The sequence below is a fragment of the Anomaloglossus baeobatrachus genome, assembly GCF_048569485.1.
Source record: "Anomaloglossus baeobatrachus isolate aAnoBae1 chromosome 9 unlocalized genomic scaffold, aAnoBae1.hap1 SUPER_9_unloc_2, whole genome shotgun sequence".
In the NCBI taxonomy this organism is placed as follows: Eukaryota; Metazoa; Chordata; class Amphibia; order Anura; family Aromobatidae; genus Anomaloglossus; species Anomaloglossus baeobatrachus.
Genome location: NW_027441820.1, coordinates 389,494 through 407,175, shown reverse-complemented (window position 1 = coordinate 407,175; position 17,682 = coordinate 389,494). Strand labels below are relative to the sequence as shown.

The following is a 17,682-nucleotide window of genomic DNA, read 5'->3' as shown; positions in this document are numbered from 1 at the left end:
AGGGTTGGCTTGGGTGACAAAATGTCTTCTGTAGGCGTGGGTTTGTCTCCCTCTCGCTCTCTCTCCCTAAGATGTGTCCGGCATAGGCCAGGGTGCCACTCGAGGCCCAAACCAATTCTGGTTATCGCTTCTCGGCCTTTTGGCTAAGATCAAGTGTAGTATCTGTTCTTATCAGTTTAATATCTGATACGTCCCCTATCTGGGGACCATATATTAAATGGATTTTTAGAACAGGGAGATGGAAAAAGAGCTTGCTCTGTCCACTCCACGCATTGACCTGGTATTGCAGTACCTCCAGGACCGGTGCACCCCTTCTTAACCCAGTTTCCAAAAGCAGAACTCAATTCACCTGATTCATATTAGCCCGATTTAATGAATTGGAAGAAAGCATACGTCTTCATATGCACCTCAATTTGGCCCATTCACTTTTCACACTTCCTCCTTTTGTTTTTTATCTTTCACACTTTTGACTTTCTTTATTCATCCAAATAGCAAACTCATCACCACTCAACCTGACCAACTCGGCTATGTCCCGTGCTGCAGTTCTCTGTCTTATCTAGATCATTTGCAATTGAATGGAATAGATCCCTTTTGGACAAAGTGGATTCACCTGCTGCTGCAGTGACCACAGGTGTGATAAGATCTAGAATTGGCATCTGGTGCGATCTCTCCGCTTCCACTCCAAAGAAAGTTACCTGTTTATTCCTATCATGCATTGGTTTTTGGGGTTTTCTTTGAGTAATGATGATCTCTTTAGTAGTCTGTTGGCGCCCTCTCCTGGAGGAATAGTTTGCTTGCTCTTGGACATTCTAAAAGAGAGGTCATGATAGACATTGAGCTTCTGAGCTCAATTGGGGACAGTCATGGGTGATGAATGTTTGCAACCTGCTGCAAAGCCTCATACCGCAATATAAGGAACGTCAAATACTAAGAAAGGGCGGCCTATGAAAGAATTACTACTTTCAATAAGTACACTTAAACGGCTAATTGGGAATAGAAAAACTGTAAAAAGCCCTCTGAGAAAGCCCCCCTCTAACCTTTGATAGTAAGCTTTTCTGTAGTCTGCCTGTTGATGTATTTTCCGTTTGAACTGTGCACAACATGAAGAGACGGAACACTGGCGGCTTGTCACAATGCCCCCGCTGACATCACAATAGCGCTGCTGCCTAGAAAACAAGCTGCGCAGCAGAAGTTGTTCTTTGGGTGGGAGGGTGGGCTAGTGTAAGGAGGGGGCAAGCTCTTTTTTTCCCGGGTGGTAGGGGGATGACAGGAGAAGGGATGCGGGTGGTGAGAAGGGTACAGAGGGCAGGGTTTGGGGGCTGGGAAGGAAAGGGAAAAGATTAGGGTTTGGGGATGATGAAAGGGCTTTCTACGGGTAAGGATGGCAAAGGGTGGCAGTGACGGAAAGTCAGGCAACCTGTCCTGTCCGTCTTTTTGTATCGTGAATTGGAAAGACTGCAAGGGGGAGGGGAGTTGCTTGCGCCCTAAAGGAGGAGTTATTCAGATTCATTGCAGTGGGGGGCGGCGGCTGCAAAACGCACCATTCTTCTTGTTTTTGCTCTGCAAAGCAGCCTTTTCAAGGGTTGGCTTGGGTGACAAAATGTCTTCTGTAGGCGTGGGTTTGTCTCCCTCTCGCTCTCTCTCCCTAAGATGTGTCCGGCATAGGCCAGGGTGCCACTCGAGGCCCAAACCTATTCTGGTTATCGCTTCTCGGCCTTTTGGCTAAGATCAAGTGTAGTATCTGTTCTTATCAGTTTAATATCTGATACGTCCCCTATCTGGGGACCATATATTAAATGGATTTTTAGAACAGGGAGATGGAAAAAGAGCTTGCTCTGTCCACTCCACGCATTGACCTGGTATTGCAGTACCTCCAGGACCGGTGCACCCCTTCTTAACCCAGTTTCCAAAAGCAGAACTCAATTCACCTGATTCATATTAGCCCGATTTAATGAATTGGAAGAAAGCATACGTCTTCATATGCACCTCAATTTGGCCCATTCACTTTTCACACTTCCTCCTTTTGTTTTTTATCTTTCACACTTTTGACTTTCTTTATTCATCCAAATAGCAAACTCATCACCACTCAACCTGACCAACTCGGCTATGTCCCGTGCTGCAGTTCTCTGTCTTATCTAGATCATTTGCAATTGAATGGAATAGATCCCTTTTGGACAAAGTGGATTCACCTGCTGCTGCAGTGACCACAGGTGTGATAAGATCTAGAATTGGCATCTGGTGCGATCTCTCCGCTTCCACTCCAAAGAAAGTTACCTGTTTATTCCTATCATGCATTGGTTTTTGGGGTTTTCTTTGAGTAATGATGATCTCTTTAGTAGTCTGTTGGCGCCCTCTCCTGGAGGAATAGTTTGCTTGCTCTTGGACATTCTAAAAGAGAGGTCATGATAGACATTGAGCTTCTGAGCTCAATTGGGGACAGTCATGGGTGATGAATGTTTGCAACCTGCTGCAAAGCCTCATACCGCAATATAAGGAACGTCAAATACTAAGAAAGGGCGGCCTATGAAAGAATTACTACTTTCAATAAGTACACTTAAACGGCTAATTGGGAATAGAAAAACTGTAAAAAGCCCTCTGAGAAAGCCCCCCTCTAACCTTTGATAGTAAGCTTTTCTGTAGTCTGCCTGTTGATGTATTTTCCGTTTGAACTGTGCACAACATGAAGAGACGGAACACTGGCGGCTTGTCACAATGCCCCCGCTGACATCACAATAGCGCTGCTGCCTAGAAAACAAGCTGCGCAGCAGAAGTTGTTCTTTGGGTGGGAGGGTGGGCTAGTGTAAGGAGGGGGCAAGCTCTTTTTTTCCCGGGTGGTAGGGGGATGACAAGAGAAGGGATGCGGGTGGTGAGAAGGGTACAGAGGGCAGGGTTTGGGGGCTGGGAAGGAAAGGGAAAAGATTAGGGTTTGGGGATGATGAAAGGGCTTTCTACGGGTAAGGATGGCAAAGGGTGGCAGTGACGGAAAGTCAGGCAACCTGTCCTGTCCGTCTTTTTGTATCGTGAATTGGAAAGACTGCAAGGGGGAGGGGAGTTGCTTGCGCCCTAAAGGAGGAGTTATTCAGATTCATTGCAGTGGGGGGCGGCGGCTGCAAAACGCACCATTCTTCTTGTTTTTGCTCTGCAAAGCAGCCTTTTCAAGGGTTGGCTTGGGTGACAAAATGTCTTCTGTAGGCGTGGGTTTGTCTCCCTCTCGCTCTCTCTCCCTAAGATGTGTCCGGCATAGGCCAGGGTGCCACTCGAGGCCCAAACCAATTCTGGTTATCGCTTCTCGGCCTTTTGGCTAAGATCAAGTGTAGTGTTGTTCGAAGAGGTGGTTTAAGCTCCAGGCCACCTTAGTACAATGATACAATGCACACTGGAAGATTGTGCTTGCTAGTACTCTGGGTGGATAGTATATTCATCTAGAGGAAAACATGGCCCTACCAGGATCGAGGCTATTAGACTGAGTAAGGGTGGGGGGCTATGGTACAACGTGCCCCAGGACTGACGACCCTGGAGTGAGTCTGAGCTTGCTGGCTTGGGACCCCGGCAAGTCTTGGGCTCTGTAGCACACCGTACCTTGCCTTTTCATACTTTTTGAGCATATTACCCTATCCCGGCCTTCTGGCTAGGAAGGGAAATTTTTATAATCCCGGTCGGAGGTCTGGTCAGCTTTGGGCTGAGAAACTAACACCCGGTTGGAGGTCCGGGTCAGCTTCGGCTGAGAAACCAACACCCGGTTGGAGGTCTGGGTCAGCTTCGGCTGAGAAACCAACACCCGGTTGGAGGTCCGGTTAGCCTTGGGCTGAGAAACCAACACCGGTTGACGGTCCGGGCAGTTTCGGCTGCGAAACCAACAACTAGTAGCTCTCTACTCCACTTGGGTAAGATGCCTGGGTGGACGCTGGGAGCAACGACAAGGCTCAACCAGGCTTCGGCTTGGGGGAGCACCGAAGATCCCTGACCCTTGCTGTGGCCTTCTGGCTCGGAGGGACGGGGTTGATTTTTGGGGACCCTCTCCTCACGGTGGGGTCCACACGAATCCTAGCCTTTGCACTGTTTTTGGTGTGACTTCGGTCATGCATTTTTTTGTGGTGCTTTGGAAAGCTTCATTAAATCAAAAATCTGTTCTTATCAGTTTAATATCTGATACGTCCCCTATCTGGGGACCATATATTAAATGGATTTTTAGAACAGGGAGATGGAAAAAGAGCTTGCTCTGTCCACTCCACGCATTGACCTGGTATTGCAGTACCTCCAGGACCGGTGCACCCCTTCTTAACCCAGTTTCCAAAAGCAGAACTCAATTCACCTGATTCATATTAGCCCGATTTAATGAATTGGAAGAAAGCATACGTCTTCATATGCACCTCAATTTGGCCCATTCACTTTTCACACTTCCTCCTTTTGTTTTTTATCTTTCACACTTTTGACTTTCTTTATTCATCCAAATAGCAAACTCATCACCACTCAACCTGACCAACTCGGCTATGTCCCGTGCTGCAGTTCTCTGTCTTATCTAGATCATTTGCAATTGAATGGAATAGATCCCTTTTGGACAAAGTGGATTCACCTGCTGCTGCAGTGACCACAGGTGTGATAAGATCTAGAATTGGCATCTGGTGCGATCTCTCCGCTTCCACTCCAAAGAAAGTTACCTGTTTATTCCTATCATGCATTGGTTTTTGGGGTTTTCTTTGAGTAATGATGATCTCTTTAGTAGTCTGTTGGCGCCCTCTCCTGGAGGAATAGTTTGCTTGCTCTTGGACATTCTAAAAGAGAGGTCATGATAGACATTGAGCTTCTGAGCTCAATTGGGGACAGTCATGGGTGATGAATGTTTGCAACCTGCTGCAAAGCCTCATACCGCAATATAAGGAACGTCAAATACTAAGAAAGGGCGGCCTATGAAAGAATTACTACTTTCAATAAGTACACTTAAACGGCTAATTGGGAATAGAAAAACTGTAAAAAGCCCTCTGAGAAAGCCCCCCTCTAACCTTTGATAGTAAGCTTTTCTGTAGTCTGCCTGTTGATGTATTTTCCGTTTGAACTGTGCACAACATGAAGAGACGGAACACTGGCGGCTTGTCACAATGCCCCCGCTGACATCACAATAGCGCTGCTGCCTAGAAAACAAGCTGCGCAGCAGAAGTTGTTCTTTGGGTGGGAGGGTGGGCTAGTGTAAGGAGGGGGCAAGCTCTTTTTTTCCCGGGTGGTAGGGGGATGACAGGAGAAGGGATGCGGGTGGTGAGAAGGGTACAGAGGGCAGGGTTTGGGGGCTGGGAAGGAAAGGGAAAAGATTAGGGTTTGGGGATGATGAAAGGGCTTTCTACGGGTAAGGATGGCAAAGGGTGGCAGTGACGGAAAGTCAGGCAACCTGTCCTGTCCGTCTTTTTGTATCGTGAATTGGAAAGACTGCAAGGGGGAGGGGAGTTGCTTGCACCCTAAAGGAGGAGTTATTCAGATTCATTGCAGTGGGGAGCGGCGGCTGCAAAACGCACCATTCTTCTTGTTTTTGCTCTGCAAAGCAGCCTTTTCAAGGGTTGGCTTGGGTGACAAAATGTCTTCTGTAGGCGTGGGTTTGTCTCCCTCTCGCTCTCTCTCCCTAAGATGTGTCCGGCATAGGCCAGGGTGCCACTCGAGGCCCAAACCAATTCTGGTTATCGCTTCTCGGCCTTTTGGCTAAGATCAAGTGTAGTCCCTTCATTGGGTTTGCCTTGGTCTTGGCTGGGAGGGGCCTGGGCTTGCACAACCGCCGGCCTCGGGGATTGTTGCGCCTTATGGTGCTTACGTCCCCTTATGGCTGGTGGTTCCTGGGCTCGGGAGGCGATCACCTGCGGCACTGCGCTTTTGTGTGGTGGCCGATGACCGTTTTCTGAAATTTGCGGATGAAATCTCATCTGTTCTTATCAGTTTAATATCTGATACGTCCCCTATCTGGGGACCATATATTAAATGGATTTTTAGAACAGGGAGATGGAAAAAGAGCTTGCTCTGTCCACTCCACGCATTGACCTGGTATTGCAGTACCTCCAGGACCGGTGCACCCCTTCTTAACCCAGTTTCCAAAAGCAGAACTCAATTCACCTGATTCATATTAGCCCGATTTAATGAATTGGAAGAAAGCATACGTCTTCATATGCACCTCAATTTGGCCCATTCACTTTTCACACTTCCTCCTTTTGTTTTTTATCTTTCACACTTTTGACTTTCTTTATTCATCCAAATAGCAAACTCATCACCACTCAACCTGACCAACTCGGCTATGTCCCGTGCTGCAGTTCTCTGTCTTATCTAGATCATTTGCAATTGAATGGAATAGATCCCTTTTGGACAAAGTGGATTCACCTGCTGCTGCAGTGACCACAGGTGTGATAAGATCTAGAATTGGCATCTGGTGCGATCTCTCCGCTTCCACTCCAAAGAAAGTTACCTGTTTATTCCTATCATGCATTGGTTTTTGGGGTTTTCTTTGAGTAATGATGATCTCTTTAGTAGTCTGTTGGCGCCCTCTCCTGGAGGAATAGTTTGCTTGCTCTTGGACATTCTAAAAGAGAGGTCATGATAGACATTGAGCTTCTGAGCTCAATTGGGGACAGTCATGGGTGATGAATGTTTGCAACCTGCTGCAAAGCCTCATACCGCAATATAAGGAACGTCAAATACTAAGAAAGGGCGGCCTATGAAAGAATTACTACTTTCAATAAGTACACTTAAACGGCTAATTGGGAATAGAAAAACTGTAAAAAGCCCTCTGAGAAAGCCCCCCTCTAACCTTTGATAGTAAGCTTTTCTGTAGTCTGCCTGTTGATGTATTTTCCGTTTGAACTGTGCACAACATGAAGAGACGGAACACTGGCGGCTTGTCACAATGCCCCCGCTGACATCACAATAGCGCTGCTGCCTAGAAAACAAGCTGCGCAGCAGAAGTTGTTCTTTGGGTGGGAGGGTGGGCTAGTGTAAGGAGGGGGCAAGCTCTTTTTTTCCCGGGTGGTAGGGGGATGACAGGAGAAGGGATGCGGGTGGTGAGAAGGGTACAGAGGGCAGGGTTTGGGGGCTGGGAAGGAAAGGGAAAAGATTAGGGTTTGGGGATGATGAAAGGGCTTTCTACGGGTAAGGATGGCAAAGGGTGGCAGTGACGGAAAGTCAGGCAACCTGTCCTGTCCGTCTTTTTGTATCGTGAATTGGAAAGACTGCAAGGGGGAGGGGAGTTGCTTGCGCCCTAAAGGAGGAGTTATTCAGATTCATTGCAGTGGGGGGGCGGCGGCTGCAAAACGCACCATTCTTCTTGTTTTTGCTCTGCAAAGCAGCCTTTTCAAGGGTTGGCTTGGGTGACAAAATGTCTTCTGTAGGCGTGGGTTTGTCTCCCTCTCGCTCTCTCTCCCTAAGATGTGTCCGGCATAGGCCAGGGTGCCACTCGAGGCCCAAACCAATTCTGGTTATCGCTTCTCGGCCTTTTGGCTAAGATCAAGTGTAGTATCGTTCGAAAAGGTGGTTTAAGGCTCCGGCCACCTTAGTACAATGATGCAATGCACACTGGAAGGTTGCGCTTGTTAGTACTTTGGGAGGATAGTATATCCATCTAGAGGAAACCATGGCCCTACCAGGATCGAGGCTATTAGACTGAGTAAGTGTGGGGGTTATGGTGCAATGTGCCCCAGGAATGGACACCCTGGAGGGAGTCTGAACTTGCTAGGTTGGGACCCTGGTAAGCCTCAGACTCTGTCGCACGCCGCGCCTTGCCTATTCATACTTTCCAAGCATATTGCCCTATCCCGGCCTTCTGGCTAAGAAGGGAAATTTTTATAATCCCGGTCGGAGGTCCGGTCAGCTTTGGGCTGAGAAACCAACACCCGGTTGGAGGTCCGGGTCAGCTTTGGCTGAGAAACCAACACCCGGTTGGAGGTCCGGTTAGCCTTGGGCTGAGAAACCAACACCCGGTTGGAGGTCCGGTCAGCCTTGGGCTGAGAAACCAACACCCGGTTGGAGGTCCGGTCAGCCTTGGGCTGAGAAACCAACACCGGTTGACGGTCCGGGCAGTCTCGGCTGCGAAACCAACGACTAGTAGCTCCCTACTCCACTTGGGTAAGATGCCTCGGTGGACGCTGGGAGCAACAACAAGGCTCAACCAGGCTTCGGCTTGGGGGAGCACCGAAGATCCCTGACCCTCGCTGTGGCCTTCTGGCTCGGAGGGACGGGGTTGATTTTTGGGGATCCTCTTCTCACGGAGGGGTCCACACGAATCCTAGCCTTTGCACTGTTTTTGGTGTGACTTCGGTCATGCATTTTTGCGGTGCTTTGGAAAGCTTCATTAAATCAAAAATCTGTTCTTATCAGTTTAATATCTGATACGTCCCCTATCTGGGGACCATATATTAAATGGATTTTTAGAACAGGGAGATGGAAAAAGAGCTTGCTCTGTCCACTCCACGCATTGACCTGGTATTGCAGTACCTCCAGGACCGGTGCACCCCTTCTTAACCCAGTTTCCAAAAGCAGAACTCAATTCACCTGATTCATATTAGCCCGATTTAATGAATTGGAAGAAAGCATACGTCTTCATATGCACCTCAATTTGGCCCATTCACTTTTCACACTTCCTCCTTTTGTTTTTTATCTTTCACACTTTTGACTTTCTTTATTCATCCAAATAGCAAACTCATCACCACTCAACCTGACCAACTCGGCTATGTCCTGTGCTGCAGTTCTCTGTCTTATCTAGATCATTTGCAATTGAATGGAATAGATCCCTTTTGGACAAAGTGGATTCACCTGCTGCTGCAGTGACCACAGGTGTGATAAGATCTAGAATTGGCATCTGGTGCGATCTCTCCGCTTCCACTCCAAAGAAAGTTACCTGTTTATTCCTATCATGCATTGGTTTTTGGGGTTTTCTTTGAGTAATGATGATCTCTTTAGTAGTCTGTTGGCGCCCTCTCCTGGAGGAATAGTTTGCTTGCTCTTGGACATTCTAAAAGAGAGGTCATGATAGACATTGAGCTTCTGAGCTCAATTGGGGACAGTCATGGGTGATGAATGTTTGCAACCTGCTGCAAAGCCTCATACCGCAATATAAGGAACGTCAAATACTAAGAAAGGGCGGCCTATGAAAGAATTACTACTTTCAATAAGTACACTTAAACGGCTAATTGGGAATAGAAAAACTGTAAAAAGCCCTCTGAGAAAGCCCCCCTCTAACCTTTGATAGTAAGCTTTTCTGTAGTCTGCCTGTTGATGTATTTTCCGTTTGAACTGTGCACAACATGAAGAGACGGAACACTGGCGGCTTGTCACAATGCCCCCGCTGACATCACAATAGCGCTGCTGCCTAGAAAACAAGCTGCGCAGCAGAAGTTGTTCTTTGGGTGGGAGGGTGGGCTAGTGTAAGGAGGGGGCAAGCTCTTTTTTTCCCGGGTGGTAGGGGGATGACAGGAGAAGGGATGCGGGTGGTGAGAAGGGTACAGAGGGCAGGGTTTGGGGGCTGGGAAGGAAAGGGAAAAGATTAGGGTTTGGGGATGATGAAAGGGCTTTCTACGGGTAAGGATGGCAAAGGGTGGCAGTGACGGAAAGTCAGGCAACCTGTCCTGTCCGTCTTTTTGTATCGTGAATTGGAAAGACTGCAAGGGGGAGGGGAGTTGCTTGCGCCCTAAAGGAGGAGTTATTCAGATTCATTGCAGTGGGGGGCGGCGGCTGCAAAACGCACCATTCTTCTTGTTTTTGCTCTGCAAAGCAGCCTTTTCAAGGGTTGGCTTGGGTGACAAAATGTCTTCTGTAGGCGTGGGTTTGTCTCCCTCTCGCTCTCTCTCCCTAAGATGTGTCCGGCATAGGCCAAGGTGCCACTCGAGGCCCAAACCAATTCTGGTTATCGCTTCTCGGCCTTTTGGCTAAGATCAAGTGTAGTGTTGTTCGAAGAGGTGGTTTAAGCTCCAGGCCACCTTAGTACAATGATACAATGCACACTGGAAGGTTGCGCTTGCTAGTACTCTGGGTGGATAGTATATTCATCTAGTGGAAAACAAGGCCCTACCAGGATCGAGGCTATTAGACTGAGTAAGGGTGGGGGGCTATGGTACAACGTGCCCCAGGACTGACGACCCTGGAGTGAGTCTGAGCTTGCTGGCTTGGGACCCCGGCAAGCCTTGGGCTCTGTAGCACACCGTACCTTGCCTTTTCATACTTTTTGAGCATATTACCCTATCCCGGCCTTCTGGCTAGGAAGGGAAATTTTTATAATCCCGGTCGGAGGTCTGGTCAGCTTTGGGCTGAGAAACTAACACCCGGTTGGAGGTCCGGGTCAGCTTCGGCTGAGAAACCAACACCCGGTTGGAGGTCTGGGTCAGCTTCGGCTGAGAAACCAACACCCGGTTGGAGGTCCGGTTAGCCTTGGGCTGAGAAACCAACACCGGTTGACGGTCCGGGCAGTTTCGGCTGCGAAACCAACAACTAGTAGCTCTCTACTCCACTTGGGTAAGATGCCTGGGTGGACGCTGGGAGCAACGACAAGGCTCAACCAGGCTTCGGCTTGGGGGAGCACCGAAGATCCCTGACCCTTGCTGTGGCCTTCTGGCTCGGAGGGACGGGGTTGATTTTTGGGGACCCTCTCCTCACGGTGGGGTCCACACGAATCCTAGCCTTTGCACTGTTTTTGGTGTGACTTCGGTCATGCATTTTTTGTGGTGCTTTGGAAAGCTTCATTAAATCAAAATCTGTTCTTATCAGTTTAATATCTGATACGTCCCCTATCTGGGGACCATATATTAAATGGATTTTTAGAACAGGGAGATGGAAAAAGAGCTTGCTCTGTCCACTCCACGCATTGACCTGGTATTGCAGTACCTCCAGGACCGGTGCACCCCTTCTTAACCCAGTTTCCAAAAGCAGAACTCAATTCACCTGATTCATATTAGCCCGATTTAATGAATTGGAAGAAAGCATACGTCTTCATATGCACCTCAATTTGGCCCATTCACTTTTCACACTTCCTCCTTTTGTTTTTTATCTTTCACACTTTTGACTTTCTTTATTCATCCAAATAGCAAACTCATCACCACTCAACCTGACCAACTCGGCTATGTCCCGTGCTGCAGTTCTCTGTCTTATCTAGATCATTTGCAATTGAATGGAATAGATCCCTTTTGGACAAAGTGGATTCACCTGCTGCTGCAGTGACCACAGGTGTGATAAGATCTAGAATTGGCATCTGGTGCGATCTCTCCGCTTCCACTCCAAAGAAAGTTACCTGTTTATTCCTATCATGCATTGGTTTTTGGGGTTTTCTTTGAGTAATGATGATCTCTTTAGTAGTCTGTTGGCGCCCTCTCCTGGAGGAATAGTTTGCTTGCTCTTGGACATTCTAAAAGAGAGGTCATGATAGACATTGAGCTTCTGAGCTCAATTGGGGACAGTCATGGGTGATGAATGTTTGCAACCTGCTGCAAAGCCTCATACCGCAATATAAGGAACGTCAAATACTAAGAAAGGGCGGCCTATGAAAGAATTACTACTTTCAATAAGTACACTTAAACGGCTAATTGGGAATAGAAAAACTGTAAAAAGCCCTCTGAGAAAGCCCCCCTCTAACCTTTGATAGTAAGCTTTTCTGTAGTCTGCCTGTTGATGTATTTTCCGTTTGAACTGTGCACAACATGAAGAGACGGAACACTGGCGGCTTGTCACAATGCCCCCGCTGACATCACAATAGCGCTGCTGCCTAGAAAACAAGCTGCGCAGCAGAAGTTGTTCTTTGGGTGGGAGGGTGGGCTAGTGTAAGGAGGGGGCAAGCTCTTTTTTTCCCGGGTGGTAGGGGGATGACAGGAGAAGGGATGCGGGTGGTGAGAAGGGTACAGAGGGCAGGGTTTGGGGGCTGGGAAGGAAAGGGAAAAGATTAGGGTTTGGGGATGATGAAAGGGCTTTCTACGGGTAAGGATGGCAAAGGGTGGCAGTGACGGAAAGTCAGGCAACCTGTCCTGTCCGTCTTTTTGTATCGTGAATTGGAAAGACTGCAAGGGGGAGGGGAGTTGCTTGCGCCCTAAAGGAGGAGTTATTCAGATTCATTGCAGTGGGGGGCGGCGGCTGCAAAACGCACCATTCTTCTTGTTTTTGCTCTGCAAAGCAGCCTTTTCAAGGGTTGGCTTGGGTGACAAAATGTCTTCTGTAGGCGTGGGTTTGTCTCCCTCTCGCTCTCTCTCCCTAAGATGTGTCCGGCATAGGCCAGGGTGCCACTCGAGGCCCAAACCAATTCTGGTTATCGCTTCTCGGCCTTTTGGCTAAGATCAAGTGTAGTATCGTTCGAAAAGGTGGTTTAAGGCTCCGGCCACCTTAGTACAATGATGCAATGCACACTGGAAGGTTGCGCTTGTTAGTACTTTGGGAGGATAGTATATCCATCTAGAGGAAACCATGGCCCTACCAGGATCGAGGCTATTAGACTGAGTAAGTGTGGGGGCTATGGTGCAATGTGCCCCAGGATTGACGACCCTGGAGTGAGTCTGAGCTTGCTGGCTTGGGACCCCGGCGAGCCTTGGGCTCTGTAGCACACCGTACCTTGCCCTTTCATACTTTCTGAGCATATTGCTCTATCCCGGCCTTCTGGCTAGGAAGGGAAATTTTTATAATCATGGTCGGAGGTCCGTTCAGCTTTGGGCTGAGAAACCAACACCCGGTTGGAGGTCCGGGTCAGCTTTGGCTGAGAAACCAACACCCGGTTGGAGGTCCGGGTCAGCTTCGGCTGAGAAACCAACACCCGGTTGGAGGTCCGGGTCAGCTTCGGCTGAGAAACCAACACCCGGTTGGAGGTCCGGGTCAGCTTCGGCTGAGAAACCAACACCCGGTTGGAGGTCCGGTTAGCCTTGGGCTGAGAAACCAACACCGGTTGACGGTCCGGGCAGTTTCGGCTGCGAAACCAACAACTAGTAGCTCTCTACTCCACTTGGGTAAGATGCCTGGATGGACGCTGGGAGCAACGACAAGGCTCAACCAGGCTTCGGCTTGGGGGAGCACCGAAGATCCCTGACCCTTGCTGTGGCCTTCTGGCTCGGAGAGACGGGGTTGATTTTTGGGGACCCTCTCCTCACGGAGGGGTCCACACGAATCCTAGCCTTTGCACTGTTTTTGGTGTGACTTCGGTCATGCATTTTTTGCGGTGCTTTGGAAAGCTTCATTAAATCAAAAATCTGTTCTTATCAGTTTAATATCTGATACGTCCCCTATCTGGGGACCATATATTAAATGGATTTTTAGAACAGAGAGATGGAAAAAGAGCTTGCTCTGTCCACTCCACGCATTGACCTGGTATTGCAGTACCTCCAGGACCGGTGCACCCCTTCTTAACCCAGTTTCCAAAAGCAGAACTCAATTCACCTGATTCATATTAGCCCGATTTAATGAATTGGAAGAAAGCATACGTCTTCATATGCACCTCAATTTGGCCCATTCACTTTTCACACTTCCTCCTTTTGTTTTTTATCTTTCACACTTTTGACTTTCTTTATTCATCCAAATAGCAAACTCATCACCACTCAACCTGACCAACTCGGCTATGTCCCGTGCTGCAGTTCTCTATCTTATCTAGATCATTTGCAATTGAATGGAATAGATCCCTTTTGGACAAAGTGGATTCACCTGCTGCTGCAGTGACCACAGGTGTGATAAGATCTAGAATTGGCATCTGGTGCGATCTCTCCGCTTCCACTCCAAAGAAAGTTACCTGTTTATTCCTATCATGCATTGGTTTTTGGGGTTTTCTTTGAGTAATGATGATCTCTTTAGTAGTCTGTTGGCGCCCTCTCCTGGAGGAATAGTTTGCTTGCTCTTGGACATTCTAAAAGAGAGGTCATGATAGACATTGAGCTTCTGAGCTCAATTGGGGACAGTCATGGGTGATGAATGTTTGCAACCTGCTGCAAAGCCTCATACCGCAATATAAGGAACGTCAAATACTAAGAAAGGGCGGCCTATGAAAGAATTACTACTTTCAATAAGTACACTTAAACGGCTAATTGGGAATAGAAAAACTGTAAAAAGCCCTCTGAGAAAGCCCCCCTCTAACCTTTGATAGTAAGCTTTTCTGTAGTCTGCCTGTTGATGTATTTTCCGTTTGAACTGTGCACAACATGAAGAGACGGAACACTGGCGGCTTGTCACAATGCCCCCGCTGACATCACAATAGCGCTGCTGCCTAGAAAACAAGCTGCGCAGCAGAAGTTGTTCTTTGGGTGGGAGGGTGGGCTAGTGTAAGGAGGGGGCAAGCTCTTTTTTTCCCGGGTGGTAGGGGGATGACAGGAGAAGGGATGCGGGTGGTGAGAAGGGTACAGAGGGCAGGGTTTGGGGGCTGGGAAGGAAAGGGAAAAGATTAGGGTTTGGGGATGATGAAAGGGCTTTCTACGGGTAAGGATGGCAAAGGGTGGCAGTGACGGAAAGTCAGGCAACCTGTCCTGTCCGTCTTTTTGTATCGTGAATTGGAAAGACTGCAAGGGGGAGGGGAGTTGCTTGCGCCCTAAAGGAGGAGTTATTCAGATTCATTGCAGTGGGGGGCGGCGGCTGCAAAACGCACCATTCTTCTTGTTTTTGCTCTGCAAAGCAGCCTTTTCAAGGGTTGGCTTGGGTGACAAAATGTCTTCTGTAGGCGTGGGTTTGTCTCCCTCTCGCTCTCTCTCCCTAAGATGTGTCCGGCATAGGCCAGGGTGCCACTCGAGGCCCAAACCAATTCTGGTTATCGCTTCTCGGCCTTTTGGCTAAGATCAAGTGTAGTATCGTTCGAAAAGGTGGTTTAAGGCTCCGGCCACCTTAGTACAATGATGCAATGCACACTGGAAGGTTGCGCTTGTTAGTACTTTGGGAGGATAGTATATCCATCTAGAGGAAACCATGGCCCTACCAGGATCGAGGCTATTAGACTGAGTAAGTGTGGGGGCTATGGTGCAATGTGCCCCAGGATTGACGACCCTGGAGTGAGTCTGAGCTTGCTGGCTTTGGACCCCGGCAAGCCTTGGGCTCTGTAGCACACCGTACCTTGCCCTTTCATACTTTCTGAGCATATTGCTCTATCCCGGCCTTCTGGCTAGGAAGGGAAATTTTTATAATCATGGTCGGAGGTCCGTTCAGCTTTGGGCTGAGAAACCAACACCCGGTTGGAGGTCCGGGTCAGCTTCGGCTGAGAAACCAACACCCGGTTGGAGGTCCGGGTCAGCTTCGGCTGAGAAACCAACACCCGGTTGGAGGTCCGGGTCAGCTTCGGCTGAGAAACCAACACCCGGTTGGAGGTCCGGTTAGCCTTGGGCTGAGAAACCAACACCGGTTGACGGTCCGGGCAGTTTCGGCTGCGAAACCAACAACTAGTAGCTCTCTACTCCACTTGGGTAAGATGCCTGGGTGGACGCTGGGAGCAACGACAAGGCTCAACCAGGCTTCGGCTTGGGGGAGCACCGAAGATCCCTGACCCTTGCTGTGGCCTTCTGGCTCGGAGGGACGGGGTTGATTTTTGGGGATCCTCTCCTCACGGAGGGGTCCACACGAATCCTAGCCTTTGCACTGTTTTTGGTGTGACTTCGGTCATGCATTTTTTGCGGTGCTTTGGAAAGCTTCATTAAATCAAAATCTGTTCTTATCAGTTTAATATCTGATACGTCCCCTATCTGGGGACCATATATTAAATGGATTTTTAGAACAGGGAGATGGAAAAAGAGCTTGCTCTGTCCACTCCACGCATTGACCTGGTATTGCAGTACCTCCAGGACCGGTGCACCCCTTCTTAACCCAGTTTCCAAAAGCAGAACTCAATTCACCTGATTCATATTAGCCCGATTTAATGAATTGGAAGAAAGCATACGTCTTCATATGCACCTCAATTTGGCCCATTCACTTTTCACACTTCCTCCTTTTGTTTTTTATCTTTCACACTTTTGACTTTCTTTATTCATCCAAATAGCAAACTCATCACCACTCAACCTGACCAACTCGGCTATGTCCCGTGCTGCAGTTCTCTGTCTTATCTAGATCATTTGCAATTGAATGGAATAGATCCCTTTTGGACAAAGTGGATTCACCTGCTGCTGCAGTGACCACAGGTGTGATAAGATCTAGAATTGGCATCTGGTGCGATCTCTCCGCTTCCACTCCAAAGAAAGTTACCTGTTTATTCCTATCATGCATTGGTTTTTGGGGTTTTCTTTGAGTAATGATGATCTCTTTAGTAGTCTGTTGGCGCCCTCTCCTGGAGGAATAGTTTGCTTGCTCTTGGACATTCTAAAAGAGAGGTCATGATAGACATTGAGCTTCTGAGCTCAATTGGGGACAGTCATGGGTGATGAATGTTTGCAACCTGCTGCAAAGCCTCATACCGCAATATAAGGAACGTCAAATACTAAGAAAGGGCGGCCTATGAAAGAATTACTACTTTCAATAAGTACACTTAAACGGCTAATTGGGAATAGAAAAACTGTAAAAAGCCCTCTGAGAAAGCCCCCCTCTAACCTTTGATAGTAAGCTTTTCTGTAGTCTTCCTGTTGATGTATTTTCCGTTTGAACTGTGCACAACATGAAGAGACGGAACACTGGCGGCTTGTCACAATGCCCCCGCTGACATCACGATAGCGCTGCTGCCTAGAAAACAAGCTGCGCAGCAGAAGTTGTTCTTTGGGTGGGAGGGTGGGCTAGTGTAAGGAGGGGGCAAGCTCTTTTTTTCCCGGGTGGTAGGGGGATGACAGGAGAAGGGATGCGGGTGGTGAGAAGGGTACAGAGGGCAGGGTTTGGGGGCTGGGAAGGAAAGGGAAAAGATTAGGGTTTGGGGATGATGAAAGGGCTTTCTACGGGTAAGGATGGCAAAGGGTGGCAGTGACGGAAAGTCAGGCAACCTGTCCTGTCCGTCTTTTTGTATCGTGAATTGGAAAGACTGCAAGGGGGAGGGGAGTTGCTTGCGCCCTAAAGGAGGAGTTATTCAGATTCATTGCAGTGGGGGGCGGCGGCTGCAAAACGCACCATTCTTCTTGTTTTTGCTCTGCAAAGCAGCCTTTTCAAGGGTTGGCTTGGGTGACAAAATGTCTTCTGTAGGCGTGGGTTTGTCTCCCTCTCGCTCTCTCTCCCTAAGATGTGTCCGGCATAGGCCAGGGTGCCACTCGAGGCCCAAACCAATTCTGGTTATCGCTTCTCGGCCTTTTGGCTAAGATCAAGTGTAGTATCTGTTCTTATCAGTTTAATATCTGATACGTCCCCTATCTGGGGACCATATATTAAATGGATTTTTAGAACAGGGAGATGGAAAAAGAGCTTGCTCTGTCCACTCCACGCATTGACCTGGTATTGCAGTACCTCCAGGACCGGTGCACCCCTTCTTAACCCAGTTTCCAAAAGCAGAACTCAATTCACCTGATTCATATTAGCCCGATTTAATGAATTGGAAGAAAGCATACGTCTTCATATGCACCTCAATTTGGCCCATTCACTTTTCACACTTCCTCCTTTTGTTTTTTATCTTTCACACTTTTGACTTTCTTTATTCATCCAAATAGCAAACTCATCACCACTCAACCTGACCAACTCGGCTATGTCCCGTGCTGCAGTTCTCTGTCTTATCTAGATCATTTGCAATTGAATGGAATAGATCCCTTTTGGACAAAGTGGATTCACCTGCTGCTGCAGTGACCACAGGTGTGATAAGATCTAGAATTGGCATCTGGTGCGATC

General features: G+C 48.4%; 9 non-coding genes and 4 pseudogenes across 9 annotated transcripts; all 13 read left to right on the top strand.

Annotated features, from left to right (window-relative positions):
• Nucleotides 1–123: 123 nt before the first annotated feature.
• On the top strand, nucleotides 124–314 carry LOC142259461 (U2 spliceosomal RNA). The gene has a single exon (XR_012727950.1). It is a non-coding gene; the product is annotated as a U2 spliceosomal RNA (small nuclear RNA).
• Nucleotides 315–1,702: 1,388 nt separating this feature from the next.
• Nucleotides 1,703–1,893, top strand: LOC142259460 (U2 spliceosomal RNA). Its single transcript, XR_012727949.1, has one exon. It is a non-coding gene; the product is annotated as a U2 spliceosomal RNA (small nuclear RNA).
• A 2,192-nt stretch (nucleotides 1,894–4,085) lies between these two features.
• On the top strand, nucleotides 4,086–4,277 carry LOC142259552 (U2 spliceosomal RNA). The gene has a single exon (XR_012728024.1). It is a non-coding gene; the product is annotated as a U2 spliceosomal RNA (small nuclear RNA).
• Nucleotides 4,278–5,665: 1,388 nt separating this feature from the next.
• LOC142259736 (U2 spliceosomal RNA) lies at nucleotides 5,666–5,805 on the top strand (annotated as a pseudogene).
• Nucleotides 5,806–5,870: 65 nt separating this feature from the next.
• LOC142259641 (U2 spliceosomal RNA) lies at nucleotides 5,871–6,055 on the top strand. Its single transcript, XR_012728094.1, has one exon. It is a non-coding gene; the product is annotated as a U2 spliceosomal RNA (small nuclear RNA).
• Nucleotides 6,056–7,444: 1,389 nt separating this feature from the next.
• LOC142259727 (U2 spliceosomal RNA) lies at nucleotides 7,445–7,586 on the top strand (annotated as a pseudogene).
• Nucleotides 7,587–8,283: 697 nt separating this feature from the next.
• Nucleotides 8,284–8,479, top strand: LOC142259614 (U2 spliceosomal RNA). Its single transcript, XR_012728071.1, has one exon. It is a non-coding gene; the product is annotated as a U2 spliceosomal RNA (small nuclear RNA).
• Nucleotides 8,480–10,665: 2,186 nt separating this feature from the next.
• LOC142259598 (U2 spliceosomal RNA) lies at nucleotides 10,666–10,861 on the top strand. Its single transcript, XR_012728058.1, has one exon. It is a non-coding gene; the product is annotated as a U2 spliceosomal RNA (small nuclear RNA).
• A 1,388-nt stretch (nucleotides 10,862–12,249) lies between these two features.
• Nucleotides 12,250–12,391, top strand: LOC142259726 (U2 spliceosomal RNA; annotated as a pseudogene).
• A 743-nt stretch (nucleotides 12,392–13,134) lies between these two features.
• LOC142259645 (U2 spliceosomal RNA) lies at nucleotides 13,135–13,327 on the top strand. The gene has a single exon (XR_012728097.1). It is a non-coding gene; the product is annotated as a U2 spliceosomal RNA (small nuclear RNA).
• Nucleotides 13,328–14,715: 1,388 nt separating this feature from the next.
• LOC142259725 (U2 spliceosomal RNA) lies at nucleotides 14,716–14,857 on the top strand (annotated as a pseudogene).
• Nucleotides 14,858–15,554: 697 nt separating this feature from the next.
• On the top strand, nucleotides 15,555–15,750 carry LOC142259624 (U2 spliceosomal RNA). Its single transcript, XR_012728079.1, has one exon. It is a non-coding gene; the product is annotated as a U2 spliceosomal RNA (small nuclear RNA).
• Nucleotides 15,751–17,138: 1,388 nt separating this feature from the next.
• Nucleotides 17,139–17,329, top strand: LOC142259459 (U2 spliceosomal RNA). The gene has a single exon (XR_012727948.1). It is a non-coding gene; the product is annotated as a U2 spliceosomal RNA (small nuclear RNA).
• The last annotated feature ends 353 nt before the right edge of the window (nucleotides 17,330–17,682 follow it).